Source organism: Portunus trituberculatus, chromosome 35 (assembly GCF_017591435.1).
Source record: "Portunus trituberculatus isolate SZX2019 chromosome 35, ASM1759143v1, whole genome shotgun sequence".
NCBI lineage: Eukaryota > Metazoa > Arthropoda > Malacostraca > Decapoda > Portunidae > Portunus > Portunus trituberculatus.
The window spans coordinates 11,355,926-11,373,425 of record NC_059289.1 but is presented as its reverse complement, the minus strand read 5'-3'; the positions used below and the strand labels follow the sequence as shown (position 1 = coordinate 11,373,425).

Here is a 17,500-nt window from a genome sequence, read left to right as displayed (position 1 = left end):
ACAAAGGACGGGCAGCAAACAAAACTGACATCTGAGGACCTTCTCGTGCAACACTGTGACGCATCGCCGCCAGGAAATGTCACGCGGAAGTTAAACCCACACGGCCCCAGAGGGCCAAGTGTGCGTGGTGTCCCTCCGCCGGCTACCTGTCTGTGGAAAATCAAGATTGCGAACGAATCCACTGCAATCAAGGACGTGTCTGGAAAGGGATATTACTCTGATAGAAATTCTCATTGGCCTTCAGGGATTTTATAGGAAGGGGAAGATTGGAAAAATAAGTGATGAAAATGCTCATGAATATCGGATTTTTTTCACAGTACTTGCAAAAATTCGGGAAAAATAAGGTTGAACTAAATAATGTGTACTGACTAATAATACATATAGCTGCAGTACACGTGTGGAGGAAGATATATACAAAGAATATTTCCGAACACGAGTAACTGAGGGAATATTTTGAGACCACGAACGTGAGTGTGTTTGCCAAAACGTCAAGAGGAGTCGCGTGGGAAGCAGACCAAGAGTGATGTGTGCGGCGAGGCGGCGGTGCGACCCAGGGAGCGGCGCGACCCAATTGTGATGATAGGAATGCATTAAGCTGATCTTTGGTAGTCAGGCGGCGGTGCTGTAGTGAATCTTTACCGCTGAGATAAAGAGTACGATAAACCTAACAGGAGTGGAGTGTACTGAAGAAGGAGCTGCAGAAGGTGGACGGAACGAAAGTGGAGAGACATAAGGAGCGTCACTCTGCTTTTCCTCCTTTTCGTCCCCTTAACGACGCCTGGTGAAGATGGCTGTTCTTCCCCTCCTCCTGTCTCTACTGAGTGGTCTGGCAGGTACGTGTGTGTGTGTGTGTGTGTGTGTGTGTGTGTGTGTGTGTGTGTGTGTGTGTGTGTGTGTGTGTGTGTGTGCGTGTGTGAAAGCGTGGAGATATAAAGGAGGTTTAATATGCGGAAAGAAATTATCTCGAGTGCCTTTCCTTGCATTCCAAGTTCCATTTTATTCTCTCTCTCTTCCCTCTCTCTTCTCTCTCTCTCTCTCTCTCTCTCTCTCTCTCTCTCTCTCTCTCTCTCGCTGTACGTACAAGGCGGGAGGGACACAATAATGAAGGGTGGATCATTTGCTCATTAATATTTATGCATGAAAAAATGAAGTAAACTAAAACGTAGACCCTGAAATTTAATTACAGGGAGGAAGCAATGAATTTATACAGGAAAAAGTGTAGAGGAAACTGTAAATGAACAAATAAATGAGTGAGTGAGTCAGTGGGTCAGTGAGTGAGTGAGCGAGTGAGTGAGTGAGCGAGTGAGTAATTGAGTAAGCGAGTGAGTGAGTGATTGAGTGATTGAGTGAGTGAGTGAGCGAGTGAGTGATTGAGAAAGCGATTGAGTCAGTGAATGATTGAGTGAGTGAGTGAGTGAGTGAGTGAGTGAGTGAGTGAGTGAGGATGGGAGGGAAGGAGGAAGGGACATGGGGAGGGAGTAAGTTACGTTGTGATGAGTTGGTGAGTAAGTCGGTGAGTCAGTGAGTGAGTAAATAAATGAGGAATGAGTGAGTTGGTGAAGTGATAAGTGATTGAGTAGGTGAGTAAGGGAGTGAATAAATATGAGCGTGGGTGAGGAGGGAAAACTTAAAAAAAAAAAAAATGAAATAAATGACATGTCATAAATCAATGCTCAAAAAATGCATAAATGAAAGCTAGAGTATTTAACAATGAAAAAAAAAAAAAATTACTTCCATTTTTTTTTTTTTTAGCTGACACTCATTTTACAAAGAACATTTATCACACACACACACACACACACACACACACACACACACACACACACACACACACACACACACACACACACACACACACACACGCTCACACACACTACTAAAATATATGCGCTTGGTGACAAATGGACTTTTTTTTATCGTGAATAACAAAGTGAATGACACGATGAGAAATCAATCAAACGCCACATGTCTTGAAATATTCCTGTACTCATGATGTAAACTCTCTCTCTCTCTCTCTCTCTCTCTCTCTCTCTCTCTCTCTCTCTCTCTCTCTCTCTCTCTCTCTCTCTCTCTCTCTCTCTCTCTCTCTCTCTCTCTCTCTCTCTCTCTCTCTCTCTCTCTCTCTCTCTCTCTCTCTCTCTCTCTCGCATCATCCCACGATTCCTCTTAATATTTTAACCTGCCATGTTTATTCACATAAAATGAGATTTTATACTGGTTTTACATTCGTTTTGGTCCTGATTATATCTAGTCTCTAGTCTCTCTCTCTCTCTCTCTCTCTCTCTCTCTCTCTCTCTCTCTCTCTCTCTCTCTCTCTCTCTCTCTCTCTCTCTCTCTCTCTCTCTCTCTCTCTCTCTCTCTCTCTCTGTAGTGCAGCATGTTTTTGCCTCACGTAAAGTCTACGCACCACACACACTTTACCGGCTGTGCTGGCTTTGGTATGGCGGTGTGGCGGTGTGGTGGCGTGGGGATGCGATAAGTAAATTTTATTGTGGCAGTAGTATTGACTTGGAAATGGCTTGTTCTCATACTCAGCAGCAAGTGCACTCCGGTCAAATATATTCATGAATGCATCTACATGTTTTTTTTTTTCTTTTTTTCATGTGAATCAAACAGCGTATCTTGATATCCTCGCACCTCATTAGGTATTTATAAAAGCGTATACATTCATTCGTGTACTGTTTATAAATTCATGTGAATATGTTTATGTTGTCTTCTCAGTAATTTGTCATAATTATACTTTTGTTTCTGCATATTTAGGTTTTATTCTTGGCAATATTGTTCGTTCACCGCACAAATCTGTTTTTGTTTGTCTGAATTTGCATATTCATATTTATCATATACGTTTGCCGTTTATCTTTTCTATCAAATACTCAAAAATCTTTTCTTTGACCACCAGTTATTTGATCCCACACAGTTTAAAGCTTCCACCTTCCTCTGTTTCCTCACCTTTGTTCGACATCTTTATTTTACGTATGAGTTCGTATATGTATTTACGTAACAGTTTACCATTTTTCTCATGTTAATTCAAAACAGCAATGTAATCATCTGTTCTTGTATAATTTTACTATTAGGTGTACATCTTTCCTTTCTTTTCTTTGTTGTCCCTCCCACTCTACTTAACGGTATGTAAGTACCTGTAGTTGATGCAATATGCACCTATCTAACTTCAATATCTCTCATTTTACTTTTCATTTGGCCTTTCAGTCATTGAATTGTATAAAAACATGTGACTGTGTGTCTATATTTTTCACTATCATCCCTTTAAATTTCTAACTGCACTTATAATAATGGCAATACGTAGAGTTGAACCAAAACATGATTATCAAACTTTTAACATCTTTTTTTTCACTCTTCTAATTGAAATTTGGGTTCTTCGGTTTCCTATCGATGTACTTTAAAAATAACTATTTCACTTCCCAAACCATACTCTAAATGATCACACTGCGTATAATAGCAACACATGTCTATCTACCTTTAATAGCTTTCTTTTCACTTTAACTACAAGTACGTCTCCTTTAAAGACGAACCTTGCTTATGCGTGTGTGCTCGTTTGTGTGTTGTATCTCAAAGAGCACCTAAGAGACAGACGCCTCCTCCCTGCAGAGGTGTCCTAATATCACTGACGCAACGCAAACCTATAAAGGGGAAACCACGAAGAGAGGAAGGAGACTTTGGGCCTCAAAAACACACCTCCTCTTTCTCTCTTCTTCATGTTTTCGTGTCATCTTTCACTTCTCCCTTCTCCTCCTCCTCCTCTTCCTCTTCCTCATTTTCTTTTTCCTCCTCCATATCCTCCTTTTCCTTTTTCTCCTCCTCCTCCTCCTCCTCCTCCTCCTCCTCCTCCTCCTCCTCCTCCTCCTCCTCCTCCTCCTCCTCTTCCTCCTCCTCCTCCTCCTCCTCTCTCTCTTCCTCTTCCTCCTCCTCCTCCTCCTCCTCCTCCTCCACATCCTCTTCATCCTCCTTTCGCAGTCGGTGATGGTTAATGCATACCTTTTTCGAGAGAGAGAGAGAGAGAGAGAGAGAGAGAGAGAGAGAGAGAGAGAGAGAGAGAGAGAGAGAGAGAGAGAGAGAGAGAGAGAGAGAGAGAGAGAGAGAATCTCTTATGTGCGAATAATGCTAATACGCATTTTCTCCTGAATATCAACAGACAGAAGATAGACTTTCGAACGCGTGCAAGTGCTTACGCAAACACACTCACACACACACACACACACACACACACACACACACACACACACACACACACACACACACACACACACACACACACACACACACACACACACACACACACACACACACACACACACACATACATGAAGTATTTAGAATATAACCTTGGTGTACACAAGAATACTTGTAAAGATATTGTGTATGGTGAATTAGGTGTATACCTTGTGGATATTGTTATTAAGACTCAAATGATTAGTTACTGGACAAGACTAATTACAGGTAAACAGAGTAAACTTGCTTATTTAATGTATCAGAGCCTATTATATTTAAATTCTGTTGGACTTTATACATCTGATTGGTTGAGAGAAGTGCAGTCTATACTGAATAACTGTGGCATGTCAGTATTTTGGTTGTACCAAGAAGTCCCTAACTCAGTGTGGATAAAGAAAGCTGTTGAGCAAAACATGAAAGACCAATGGATCACTACATGGAATGCTAATATGATGACAAGATCTGTATGAAGTATTTAGGTGACTTATAAAAATACATATATAATGGAGGATTATTTGACTAAACTAAAAACTAAATCTAGAATTACCTTAACAAAATTTAGAGCTAATAACAACAGATTGCCAGTGACTGTTGGAAGATACCAAAACATTGACAGAGATGAAAGATTCTGTGATAAATGTAACTCCGGTGCAATTGGTGATGAATACCATGTGTTATTAGAATGCTGTAATCAGGAAATATCACAAGCACGGGATAAATATTTGCCAAGCTATTTTAGGTGTCGCCCAAGCAGGGAAAAGTTTATTATGTTAATGCTAACCAAAAACATAGCACTTATGTATAAATTGGTAACATTATTGAACGTAATATTCAAAATCTTTAGATAGAGTAAAGATATATACAAGTCAGGTATTGAATAATATTTATTATTTTGTAAGAGATAAAGAAGCTGTGCTCCATACTTTTGTTAAAAAGTCTGAGCAAATAAATTCTTTTCAGTTTCAGTTTCAGTTTCACACACACACACACACACACACACACACACACACACACACACACACACACACACACACACACACACACACACACACACACACACACACACACACACACACACACACACACACACAAGCCAGAGGACCGGGATTCGATTCCCCGGCCGGGTGGAGATATTTGGGTGTGTCTCCTTTCACGTGTAGCCCCTGTTCACCTAGCAGTGAGTAGGTACGGGATGTAAATCGAGGAGTTGTGACCTTGTTGTCTCTGTGTGTGGTGTGTGCCTAGTCTCAGGCCTATCCGAAGATCGGAAATAATGAGCTCTGAGCTCGTTTCGTAGGGTAACGTCTGGCTGTCTCGTCAGAGACTGCAGCAGATCAAACAGTGAAACACACACACGCACACATACACACAAAGGGTGACCGTTCTAATTCCATAAACTGCCGTCTTAGAGCTTTAACCTCTTGTTTGTCTAATCTTTGAATCTATCCTCAAAAGTAATTTTCTTACACATCTGTCACTACACAATCATCTATCTGATCGCCAGCACGGCTTCTCTCAAGGTCACTTTGGTGATCTGGCTTTCCTTACTGAATCTTGGTTATCCTCTTGTAGAGATTTTGGGACAAAAATTGCTGTTGCCTTATGACATATCAAAAGTTTTGATAGAGTCTGGCATAAAGCTTTGAGTTCAAAACTACTTACTCTTTTACGATTTCTATCTCTGTGGTGGACGTCCACTGTTCTTCTAATAAATCTAATAATAGTGGTGTTCCTCGGGTTTTTTCCTGTCACCCACCCTCTTCCTATTATTCATCAATGATCTTTTAAACCAAACTTCTAGTCGTATCTACTCCTACGCTGATAATACCACCTTACACTTTTCCACGTCTTTTCAGAAACGACCAAACCTCAAAAATATTAACAGATCCTGCAGGGACGCCACAGAACACCTGACTTCTGATCTTTCTAGGATTTCAGATTTGGGCAAAAAAAAAAAAAAAAAAGTAGCAGTGATCAATGCCTCAAAACTCAATTCCTCCATTATCAACTTGACACAACCTTCCAGACAACTATTCCCTCTTCTTTAATGACACTCAACTGTCTCTCTCCCTCTTCTTCACTGAATATCCTCGGTCTGTACTTTACTCATAATCTAAACTGGAAACTTCACATCTCGTTTCTTGCTAAAATTGCTTCTATGAAGTTAGGCATTCTGAGAAGTCTGTCAGTTTCCCTCACCCCTCTATCTGCTAACTCTGTACTAGGGCCTTATCCGCCCCTGTATAAAGTACTCTTCGCATGTTTGGGGGGTTCCATTCACAGTTTTATTAGATAGGATGGAATCTAAAGCTTTTCATCTTATCAACTTCTCTCCTCTGACTGACTGTCTTCAGCCTCTTTCTCACCGTCGGAATGTTACTTCTCTTGCTATCTTCAGTCACTATTTTCATGCTAAGTGCTCTACTGATCTTACTAACTGCATGCCTTCTTTCCAATTACGGAATCGCTGCAAAACGCTTAATTTCTTCTTCCTCTCATCCCTATTCTGTTCAAATGCCTAATGCAAGAGTTAAAGAGTATTCTCAATCATTCATGCCTTTCTCTGGTAAACTCTGAAACTTCCTACCTGTTTCTATATTTCCAACTTCCTATGACTTGACTTAAGAGAGAAGTTTCAAGACATTTAACCCTTTTTTTAAGCTAACTCTCTTGGACCTGCAAGGGGACTGGCAACTTAGTGGACTTTTTTTAACCCTTTCTGTTGCCCTTGACCAGAGAGAGAGAGAGAGAGAGAGAGAGAGAGAGAGAGAGAGAGAGAGAGAGAGAGAGAGAGAGAGAGAGAGAGAGAGAGAGAGAGAGAGAGAGAGAGAGAGAGAGAGAGAGAGAGAGAGAGAGAGAGAGAGAGAGAGAGAGAGAGAGAGAGAGAGAGAGAGAGAGAGAGAGTGTGTGTGTGTGTGTGTGTGTGTGTGTGTGATGCGTGTGTCGACTGGAGCGTACTCGGCATCCGAAATCCGGTTCGAGTCCGGATCAGCATAAACCAGCCCTGCATCCGGCGGCATCGGAACACGCCGCCTGAGTCAGCTGGGAGTTTCCCGGACAAGTTACACAATTGAGTGACACACCGATCAACATCTGGCGACACGCTGATAATTTTTAAATGACAGAGGTGCGTGTGTTGTAAATGAGGTAATAATGTGTCGTGTTATTGCTTTGTTGTAACGTCATGCTGAGTTGGTTAATTATTTTCACCATCTAGAAATTATTTGGCGTGTTACTGCTGGACGTTTTGCGAAATTGAAGTCATGGTGGAGCTACAATACCCTCACCATTAGCACCATCATCAATTGCATATGTACAGTAGTGTCAGTCAACCTACTAAGAACCTAAATCATCAGGAGCATCACCAACACCACCATCACCATCCAAGCAACACTGACCACACCACCACTGCAATGAAAATGAGTTTATCTTCAGCACCAGCAAGAACAGATGGGAATATAATGGCAGACCGTCGGTTATTCACTATTACCAAATTATATCCAACCACATTAACGCTGAAGTTCACAAAGATTTAATGCAAAGAGTCCCTCGATAAAAGGTGAATTAGGAGATGACAAGGAAAATCTCCCCGTGAAGATAACAAAGATAAGAAGTGGCACCGTAAAACTTCTCCCTCCACCAGATACGTAGGAGGGCGCGCTATAAAACACTATCACGCGAGATAACACCCGAGGAACTACCACCACGCACCCGTTCATTTCCCTACCACACAGGCACAACAACCACCACCACCACCTTGCACCTCCTTCTAGTTACCACCAACGACGCCTCCCCCACCACCTCCTTAACTACCTTCCAGTTACCAATACCAACACAACCTTCCACGTCACTACTGCCTCATTCTCTTCTCTCCCACAGACCACCATCACCACCTCTCTCTCTTTCCTCCCTCAGACCACCACCACCACCATCTCTCTCTTCCTCCCACAGCCACCACCACCACTGCCTCTCTCTTCCCTCCCACAGACCACCACCACCACCACCACCACCCCCACCACCATCTCCTCCGAGACTGAGGTAAAAACAGACATAAAAAAAAACGTCATATAAAAATTATAAAAGATGTTTTCCACAAAACACAAGAACTCGTACTATAAAAACTTTTTCCTCCTCTTTCATCCCCCTCCCCCTCCCGGTTCCTTCCTTCCTGCCATTCCTCCCTTCCTGTCTTTCTCTATTCATCCATTCATCCATCCCTCATTCTCTCTCTACGGTCCATTTATCTCTCTCCTTTCTCTCTATCTCTCCCTCTCCTTCCTACACTCACTCCATCCATCTATCCATCCATTCATTCATTCATCTTCCCTTCCTTTCCACCATCTTTCCATCCACCCTCTCCTCACAAAGTAAAATCATCACACAGGATAAAAATTACCATAAAAATTTGTCCTATAAAAATCCCATCCTTCCTCCTTCCCTCCCATCCGTCCGCCACCTATTCTACCCTCCCTCCATTTCCTCCTTCCCTCCCTCCTTCCTCTCCCTCCTCCCGTGCCTTAAAGAAAACAACCTGAGACTTCCTGTGCCGCCGCGAGAGTGAGAAGCACCACCCCAGACGTCGATGAAGAGAGCCAAGTTACCCACAAGAGCCTCAAGCGAAGGGAAGTTACGCTGGCGTCCATCAAGCTGGTGGTGGTGGTGGTGGTGGTGGAGGTGGTGGTGGCGGTGATAGACTGTCCGGGAAGAGCAGAGGGATGGTGGTGATTGAGAAGGGTGAGGGTGATGGCAATGGTGATGAAAGGTGGAGGGAAGGCATATGTAGAGAATTGTCAGAGGGAAGGTAAAGGTACATATAAAGGAACGCGAGATATAGCAGGCCTGTTGGCCCCGACGAGGTTGTCTGGGATAAGGTGTAGTATGCAATGTGAGGCAAGAGGAAGATCAGGAAATATATGAGGGTATGGTCAATTTCAAATACTATCAATAAACCACTATCATTACTACTACTACTACTACTACTACTACTACTACTACTACTACTACTACTATTACTACTACTACTACTATTACTACTACAACTACTACTACAATTATTATTATTACCACTACTACAACTACAACTACTACTACTACTATTACAAATATACTACTACTACTACTACTACTACTACTACTACTACACCTGATCTGATACTATGAGTGAGCTATCGGAACACTAGACAAAAGAACACTGGACGACGTGACGTGAGCCTCAAGACATTGAAATTCAGACGTGCCGCAGTTCCTCACCTCTCAAAGGGCAGGGCAGACCCTCACCCCTTGGCAGGACACTCCATTAAACTCTCTCTCTCTCTCTCTCTCTCTCTCTCTCTCTCTCTCTCTCTCTCTCTCTCTCTCTCTCTCTCTCTCTCTCTCTCTCTCTCTCTCTCTCTCTCTCTCTCTCTCTCTCTCTCTCTCTCTCTCTCTCTCTCTCTCTCTCTCTCTCTCTCTCTCTCTCTCTCTCTCTCTCTCTCTCTCTCTCTCTCTCTCTCTCTCTCTCTCTCTCTCTCTCTCTCTCTCTCTCTCTTATCCTTGCTCGGCGCCTCTCTAGCAATTACAGTAAAGTTGGGTGATCAATGACGAAGCCCACCAATCCTTGTCGCATTTTTCGCTCCTTAACGCGATTGCCAACAAACTTTCCAGGCCCGTTTCCGATGCCGCTCTCACCTGTAATTTGCCCCAAACTCGGGAGAGGGAGAGACTGTTTCCCTTGTACCTTACTCGTATAAGCGTGTGTTAAGTGAGGACTTCTGAGTGGCCACTGTGGGAGTGTGTATGTAGTTACACAATGTAGTGTGTGTGTGTGTGTGTGTGTGTGTGTGTGTGTGTGTGTGTGTGTGTTTGGGTGGGTGGGTGTGTGGGTAGTTGATTAAGTCGATGTATAAAGAAGACCCATCGGTTTTCATTTATTGTAGTGGAGCGACTATTTATATTATTCCGGGATTTATGACTCATACTGATACAAAAACACAGAATTTTCCGTGCATGATATAATTTTATTTCGTATTATCAGTTTTAGAGATGACTCAGCTACCGTTCCATTCCCTCGCCTGGTTTGGCATATGAATCATAAATAACAGTGATGACAATACCAAAGCATCGGCTCTGCGTCCCGTGCCAGCCTGTAACTATTCCACCTCGCCTTTGATTGTGTTGATTCTCTCACCCCTTCCGTTGGTGGCAGGTGGTGACGCCCAGCCAACCCAGCCGTTTATCCACCTTAACGAGTTGGTCGATAAATGGGTACCTGGGGAAATCTGTGGAAGGTAACCATGATAACCCACCGATATCGTGTCTCGGGAGTGAAGGTTCTTTTCCAACACTGATTCATTGACTGGGGGATGCTAGAACCACACTCATGAAAAAAGGAAAGTAATCATCATAAAAAATAGATAAATAAAAATAAAAATAACATGAATTTTTATACAGTTCCTTTTTTTCTTTTATTCAAGAAGCATGAACAATTCCTAGTCACTTTAAAGACAGAGGGAGACAGGACTGCTAGCCTTCTTCTTTAGCTGGAGCATATACTTATTGACTTCAGCGTAAAACATGACACACAAACAGTTCATCTCCATTCAGGCTTAGAGTCTCCAATGGTAGCGTACCTTTACTTCAATCATTACCTTAGTAGTCATAGGTCAGGTCACCTCTTGAACATCCCAGGGTTTGTTGTGGCTTTTTTTTTCTATGTAACTCTGTGTATATCAACTCCACGAACGCCTGACTAAAGAAATACGGATGAAAAGATGAAAACATTCCCAGTTGGCCTATATAGTGAGGAAATTTGCGCAGCCTACATACATAGTACATATTCAGATCTGCCTAAGAGTCCATTAAGTTGTTCCTCGGTCAGAAACCCACCTCTGCTTTAAAAAAATAACATACCACACAACATTTTCTCCCTGTTAACAATATCAATAAAACCTGCACCATGAGAGGACTACATTCATATTAAAGTGAGATTGAGGCTTAACCTTTCAGTACTGGGACACATATTTACCTTTAGATCTTTGTATCATTAGACCATTATGTCAACATTAGTAAGGGTCTATGGAGATCAGATGATTAATGGCCACAGTCTTCACTATTTTAATCCTCTAAGTAAGTTTCTGAAGCTGTATAAAATCACCAAATAGTAAGCAGAATGAACATGAAAAACGCGTCATGGTACAAAGAGGCTTAAGGGAAATTAGGCAATCTATTTTTGAACTGCAGTACATACACAGCAGCGCCCAGATTTCACAGAGAGAGAATTTGATCAAGGTGTTTCGTCAAAGCAGTATTCTCACTCTCTCTCTCCCGGCCAAGCTTCCCCTCATCCTCTCTACGGTACTTAACTCTGCCAATGACAGTTTCACCTTTCTCCACACAGACTTTCTCCCTCATTCTCCCTTGGCAGAGCTCCCTCAACGTCCCTCATTCTGCCTAAGATAAGAGTGCCTCCAACAAGTCAGGGGAAGGAATTAGACCCAACTGCCGGCGACATGCAACCACCTGAGGCTGAGGGAGGAGAAGGAGGAGATAGGAGGAGGAGGAGGAGGAGGAGAGAAGAAGGAGCAGGACGAAGAGGACAAGGAGGAGGACGAGATAGAGAAGGAGGAGGATCAGAACGAAGGAGGACGAGGACGACGAGGAGGAAGAGGAGGAGGAGGAGGAAAAGGAGGAGGAGGAGGAGGAGGAGGAGGAGAAGGAGGAGGAGGAGGAAGAGGAAGAAGAGGAGGACAGTACCTTCGCCGAGAGAGTGTAGAGATAGAAGCTTCACATTAAAGCAGTTTTAGCTGTCAGATAAACCTTTCTCCTCCTCCTCCTCCTCCTCCTCCTCCTCCTCCTCCTCCTCCTTCTCCTCTTCCACCTCCTCTTCCTCCTCTTTCGCTCCTCCTATATTCCTCCTCTTCTCTTCTTTCTTCTTTTGCTTTTATCTCTACCCATATTCACATCAAGTCTCGGTCAACGATGACGGAGGAGGAGGAGGAGGAGGAGGAGGAGGAGGAGGAGGAGGAGGAGGAGGAGGAGGAGGAAGAGGAAGAAGAAGAATAGGAAGAGGAAGAGGAGAAGAAGAGAGAGGAGGAGGAGGAAGAGAAATAATAAGAGGAGGAAAAAGAAGACGAGGAAGAAAAGAAAGAAGAATAGGAAGAGGAGGAAGGAGAGAATCACAAAGGAACATAGAGGGCGAACAAATGAAAAACGGATCAATTGCGGGGTTGTTTGTATGGGGACTGCGATACATTAAGAAGAAGACGATGAAAAATTAAAGGCTCTTACCACCAAACGTTCATTCCAGGCAGTAAAATGAACGAGAAGAAGAAGGAGGAGGAGGAGGAGGAGGAGGAGGAGGAGGAGGAGGAGGTTAGTGACTCGTGATATGGAGAGGAAATTGCATCACATTAGCGGCGGAAAGAAAAAGTATTTCTGATGAAAACTGTGATCTCTATTTGAGTTTCTAAAGCTGAGATTGAGTTGAGAGAGAGAGAGAGAGAGAGAGAGAGAGAGAGAGAGAGAGAGAGAGAGAGAGAGAGAGAGAGAGAGAGAGAGAGAGAGAGAGAGAGAGAGAGAGAGAGAGAGAGAGAGAGAGAGAGAGAGAGAGAGTAGTACAACTTTACATAGTTTTAAGTTCCTCGCTCAGTTAAATATATGAACACGAATCCAGGGCTGAAATTGTCAGTGGAATTCTACACCATTTCCTTTACTATCTCTCTCTCTCTCTGAGAATACAGTAAAAATATTAAGTTATGGTACAGGTAACACAAAAAAGAAATTAGGTACGTACAACTTTACATAGTTTTAAGTTCCTCGCTCAGTTAAATATATGAACACGAATCCAGGGCTGAAATTGTCAGTGGAATTCTACACCATTTCCTTTACTATCTCTCTCTCTCTCTCTCTCTCTCTCTCTCTCTCTCTCTCTCTCTCTCTCTCTCTCTCTGCAAGCACAATATACCCATCAAAACTTGCCATAATTCTGAGTAATAAGGATGCAAACATTAATTAATTTGATGAATAACCCATTGTGTCGAGATTCTGAAGAAAGAGAACTTCGGGAAACTTAAATTTAGGCTTTTTATTCTGTCATCTTGGCTTCCAACGCTATTAATACTGACACCGCCACCACCAACACCATCACCATGACTTACTCATCATCATCAACTTCTATGAGCTCACAAGAAGACAAAAGGCGTCTCGTAATGACCTTCACTCATCTCTGTCTGCCTCCTCTGTATTCCAAACTACCACCAGCGAAATATTCTGAATGCGTCTGTGCATGTGGATGTTTTTATCCACCTAACTTTTTGTATAATTACTAGGTTATCGTTCCGTTATTGTCCATCAGTTAGTTACAGGAAAAAGCCTCTTGTCTTTTATTCCTAATAGCGCTTTCTGTCTATCATTACATTTTACACCACCACTACCACTCCTATCACCACAGTTCACAGCAATTTGATCCGCTGGAGTAGTGTTTAATTACTGATGCCTCTCTTAGTTTATTGGCGAAGATTTATGTACGAATAGCTATGATAGGCAATATGATAATAAGGGAAACTGTTCGAATAGACGATAGTTAGGCAGAATATTTCACTTCAGTCATGTATGAAACCTTTATGGGTATCTATATAAAAAACGGAGATTAAAACTAATACGTGTAACCATTTCTGACCAATATAGTGTTTAGAAGTGGCTGTAGAACGAGAGAAATAGGACTTAGAGGGTTTGATAATATGAAAAATTGTCCCAGAAAGCAGTGAAAAGATTAAGCCCTTCAGTACCAGGACCTGTTTTCATTTTATTCTGGTAATTATTTGGCGATACTGTAAAGCTTCAGGAACTTATGTAGGGAATGAAATAGTGAAAAATGACTACCAATCCCCTGATCTCCATAGACCTTTCCTACTGTCAATAAAATGGTCTAATCGTACCCAAACTCAAAGTAAAAGTGCGTTCCTGTACTGAAGGGATTAACAGCTTATCAATGACCCTCATAACCACCGCCACGTGCGACTGCCATCCTGTCCACCTATCACTGTAATACCATCAACATCAATGCCCGTCTGTAAGTAGGCAAGGCGGGTAATTAGCGTAATGGAAGGTAATTTTAATCTTATATAAAGGTGTGAGCAAAAAAAAAGTTCTTATACATTGATTGATTAACTTATGCACTCACGTCTCTCCTCTCTCCGGCTTCCATTCTCACTGTCTTCCTCTTCCTCTTTGTCTTTTATCCTCTTCTTTTCTTCTTATCCTTATTCTTTCTCTTTCTCATCTTCCTCTTATTATTCTTCTTCTCTACTCCGTATTTCTCTCCTCCTTTCTTCTTTTCTGCTCATAGTCTAACAGCTTCTTTCTCTCCTCTCTCTCTCTCTCTCTCTCTCTCTCTCTCTCTCTCTCTCTCTCTCTCTCTCTCTCTCTCTCTCTCTCTCTCTCTCTCTCTCTCTCTCTCTCTCTCTCTCTGCCAGGCTCGTTTCATTCATTTCTCCTTCCCTTCCATTCTCTTTCTTTCTCTCTTTCTCTCTCTCCTCTCTCTTTTACATCCCCACTTTGTCCTGCGCTTCTTTTTAAAGTTTTTTGCTTCCGCATCAGACTCAGACTCCCACTGTAACCTTTTCTTTCTCCCTTTCTCTTCCTATCTCTCTTTTTCCCTCCTTTCTCTCTCTCTCTCACTTCTACCCTCCTTCCTCTTCCTCCATGTCTAGGCCCATAAGCTTACGAAGAACAAGTCCGTGTGACAAAACTTTCCTAATTTTATTCCATTTTATTCACCTCCCTGGCATTAGCAAGGCCTCGCTGGGGACAGAGGTGATCCCTGTCCCTGAGGAGATGAGAAAATGTGTCTGGGTAATCGTTGCTGTGTGGGAATGAGGTTGGTTTCAGGTGGTGGTGGTGGTGGTGGTGGTGGTGGTGGGTAAGTGCTGCTGGTGTTTGTGTAAGTATTTTGCGTGTGAGAGAGAGAGAGAGAGAGAGAGAGAGAGAGAGAGAGAGAGAGAGAGAGAGAGAGAGAGAGAGAGAGAGAGAGAGAGAGAGAGAGAGAGAGAGAGAGTTTACATACGTGCACCGTTCCTATGACTTACATGTACACTTGTTTCATCTATCGTGATAATGTCTTCTGTTTCATCTACGTTAACCCTTTCAGTACCAGGACGTGTTTTGATATTCATTCAGCTTACCATTTGATGATTTTATACAGCTTCAGGAAATTATGTGGGGATTAAAACAGTGAAAACTCTGGCCACTAATCTTCTGACCTCCATAGACCCTCCCAAATGTAAATAGAATCGTCTAATCATACCAGAAATTCATGATAAAATGCGTCCCGGTACTGAAGAGGTTAACACCAGTCATGTCTATCAGTTGTGTTCGAACTCTGCTTGATATATAGGCGAGTATTATCATATTTGCACTGTTTTATCCATCTGCCATCGTGTCTACTACTACTTTATCTCTCATCGTATCGGCACACGCTTCATCTCCCTGCTATCGTTCTGGGACCTCTTTCCTCTGTCTATTTTATACCTATATCCATTTGGTCTATCTATTTATCTGTCATTCAGATTAATTATCACCTCACACACGTCCCGCACTACCTGACAAGCCTCGTAGAAATGTCCCAAATATAGAACAAAACATGCATATGGAATACATCACTTTATTATGCATGACGTCACCAGAGAAATATGTGATAAACGACAATACCTTTCCAGTCTTGCGGAAAAAAAATTAGGTTATTATCGAAAACTTTAACAATTCCCCTAAAAAATATGCCATGAAGACAATTATGGAATTCACGCGTATTTTTCACTTATTAAGCATCTCAGGTATTCAGTGAGCGCGGTAATCACTAGGTAATTTATGTGTTCGTTTCCTTCAGTTTGAGCTTGATTTTGAAATTATGCTATAAAGAGCATCCCTAAATTCAAGGCCGTTTACTTATTTACTAAAGACTCGAACAATTCACTCAGAATGGTTATTGATAGTTAATGCACGCTCGTTTCCCTCGGGTTTAACTTCATTTTCTCGATCATAAACACACCACGCAAGTAAACACAGGTACAGGATTACCACGGACCACGGACGCCGAGATTCCAGAGTGTACCGTAACTTTCCTCCAGGTAAATTTCCCTCACAAACATTCCACCTACAAGACCTACCACCAAATTGCTTTACTCTGTGGTAAATGACGATACGCGATGACAGGTTATGGCATGCTAAGTTACACTATGCGATCTCTCTTACTCGTATGTCATGGTGTGTATTCTGTTAAGGCGAGTCAAGTTAGATAAGGTTGGGCTAGGTTAGTTTAAGTTAAGGTTAAGGTGGGATTAAGGTTATGTTTGGTTAAGGTTGGCTAAGTTTAGGTCAAGTTAAGGTTAGGTTAAGATTTAATTCGAGTTAGGTCAGTTTAGATTTCAATTAGGTTCAGTTTAATTAGACTGAAGGAGCAAACAGAGTCAATAATTGTGGTAGAAAATTTGAAGAGGGAATCTTTGTATTTGAAATTTATATAGAAGCGAGAGAACCCTCTTGTGCGTTTCCTTCCGCCTTCCTGTGCTCCGTGCAGCGCTGTCAGAGGCGGGAGGCACGCCTCGCTCGATGTGCCGTGAACGCTGTAAAATGAGGCTGCTTCCCTCACGGCCGGGCGAGTCGTGAGCACCAAGTGGCCGAGTTTCACCGCAGCGGTAATGGTGGACACTCAATGCAAATTTGGGTGTAAACTTGCGAGGCATGGGGACACCGACGCCTAGAACTGAAAGTGCATATTGAAGGTTCTGGGTGCACACTACATCCCTGGATGCCCGCCATTAATTTACTGAGGATTTTTCTGCTACACTGAATATTCATTAAGGACTGTCTATTGTGCAGTACATTTAGTCGGGTAGATATCGAGCAGCGTGTGACCTTGAGAGATGATAGTAATATTTTAACTTCCGGAATAAGAGAAAGAATAACATCAAAATTAAAGAGAATGGATAGGAAATTAAAGAAGCAACATTTACTGGGAGACTTACTGAATAGGAGAAAAAAACAGCACAAGTCATATTTACACAAGTTAGGGCGATATTTTCCTCCTTCATTACGAAGAAAAAAATATTTACATTTGCTGTGAAACAGACACACAAACACAAACACGCAAACACACACACACACACACACACACACACACACACACACACACACACACACACACACACACACACACACACACACACACACACACACACACACACACACACACACACAAAGCAGGCAGCACATAACACCGTCCTCTTACTCAATGTCGCAG

General features: G+C 42.4%; 1 protein-coding gene across 2 annotated transcripts in view; it reads left to right on the top strand.

Moving 5' to 3' along the window:
- The window catches only part of LOC123513249 (zwei Ig domain protein zig-8-like), a 44,533-nt gene that overhangs the window by 467 nt on the left and 26,566 nt on the right, over positions 1–17,500 (top strand). For both annotated transcript variants that reach the window (XM_045270321.1, XM_045270322.1), the window contains exon 1: positions 1–833. This exon is cut by the window's left edge and continues 467 nt beyond it. The gene's annotated coding sequence lies outside the window, so the exon portion shown is untranslated. The remainder of the gene's footprint in view (positions 834–17,500) is intronic.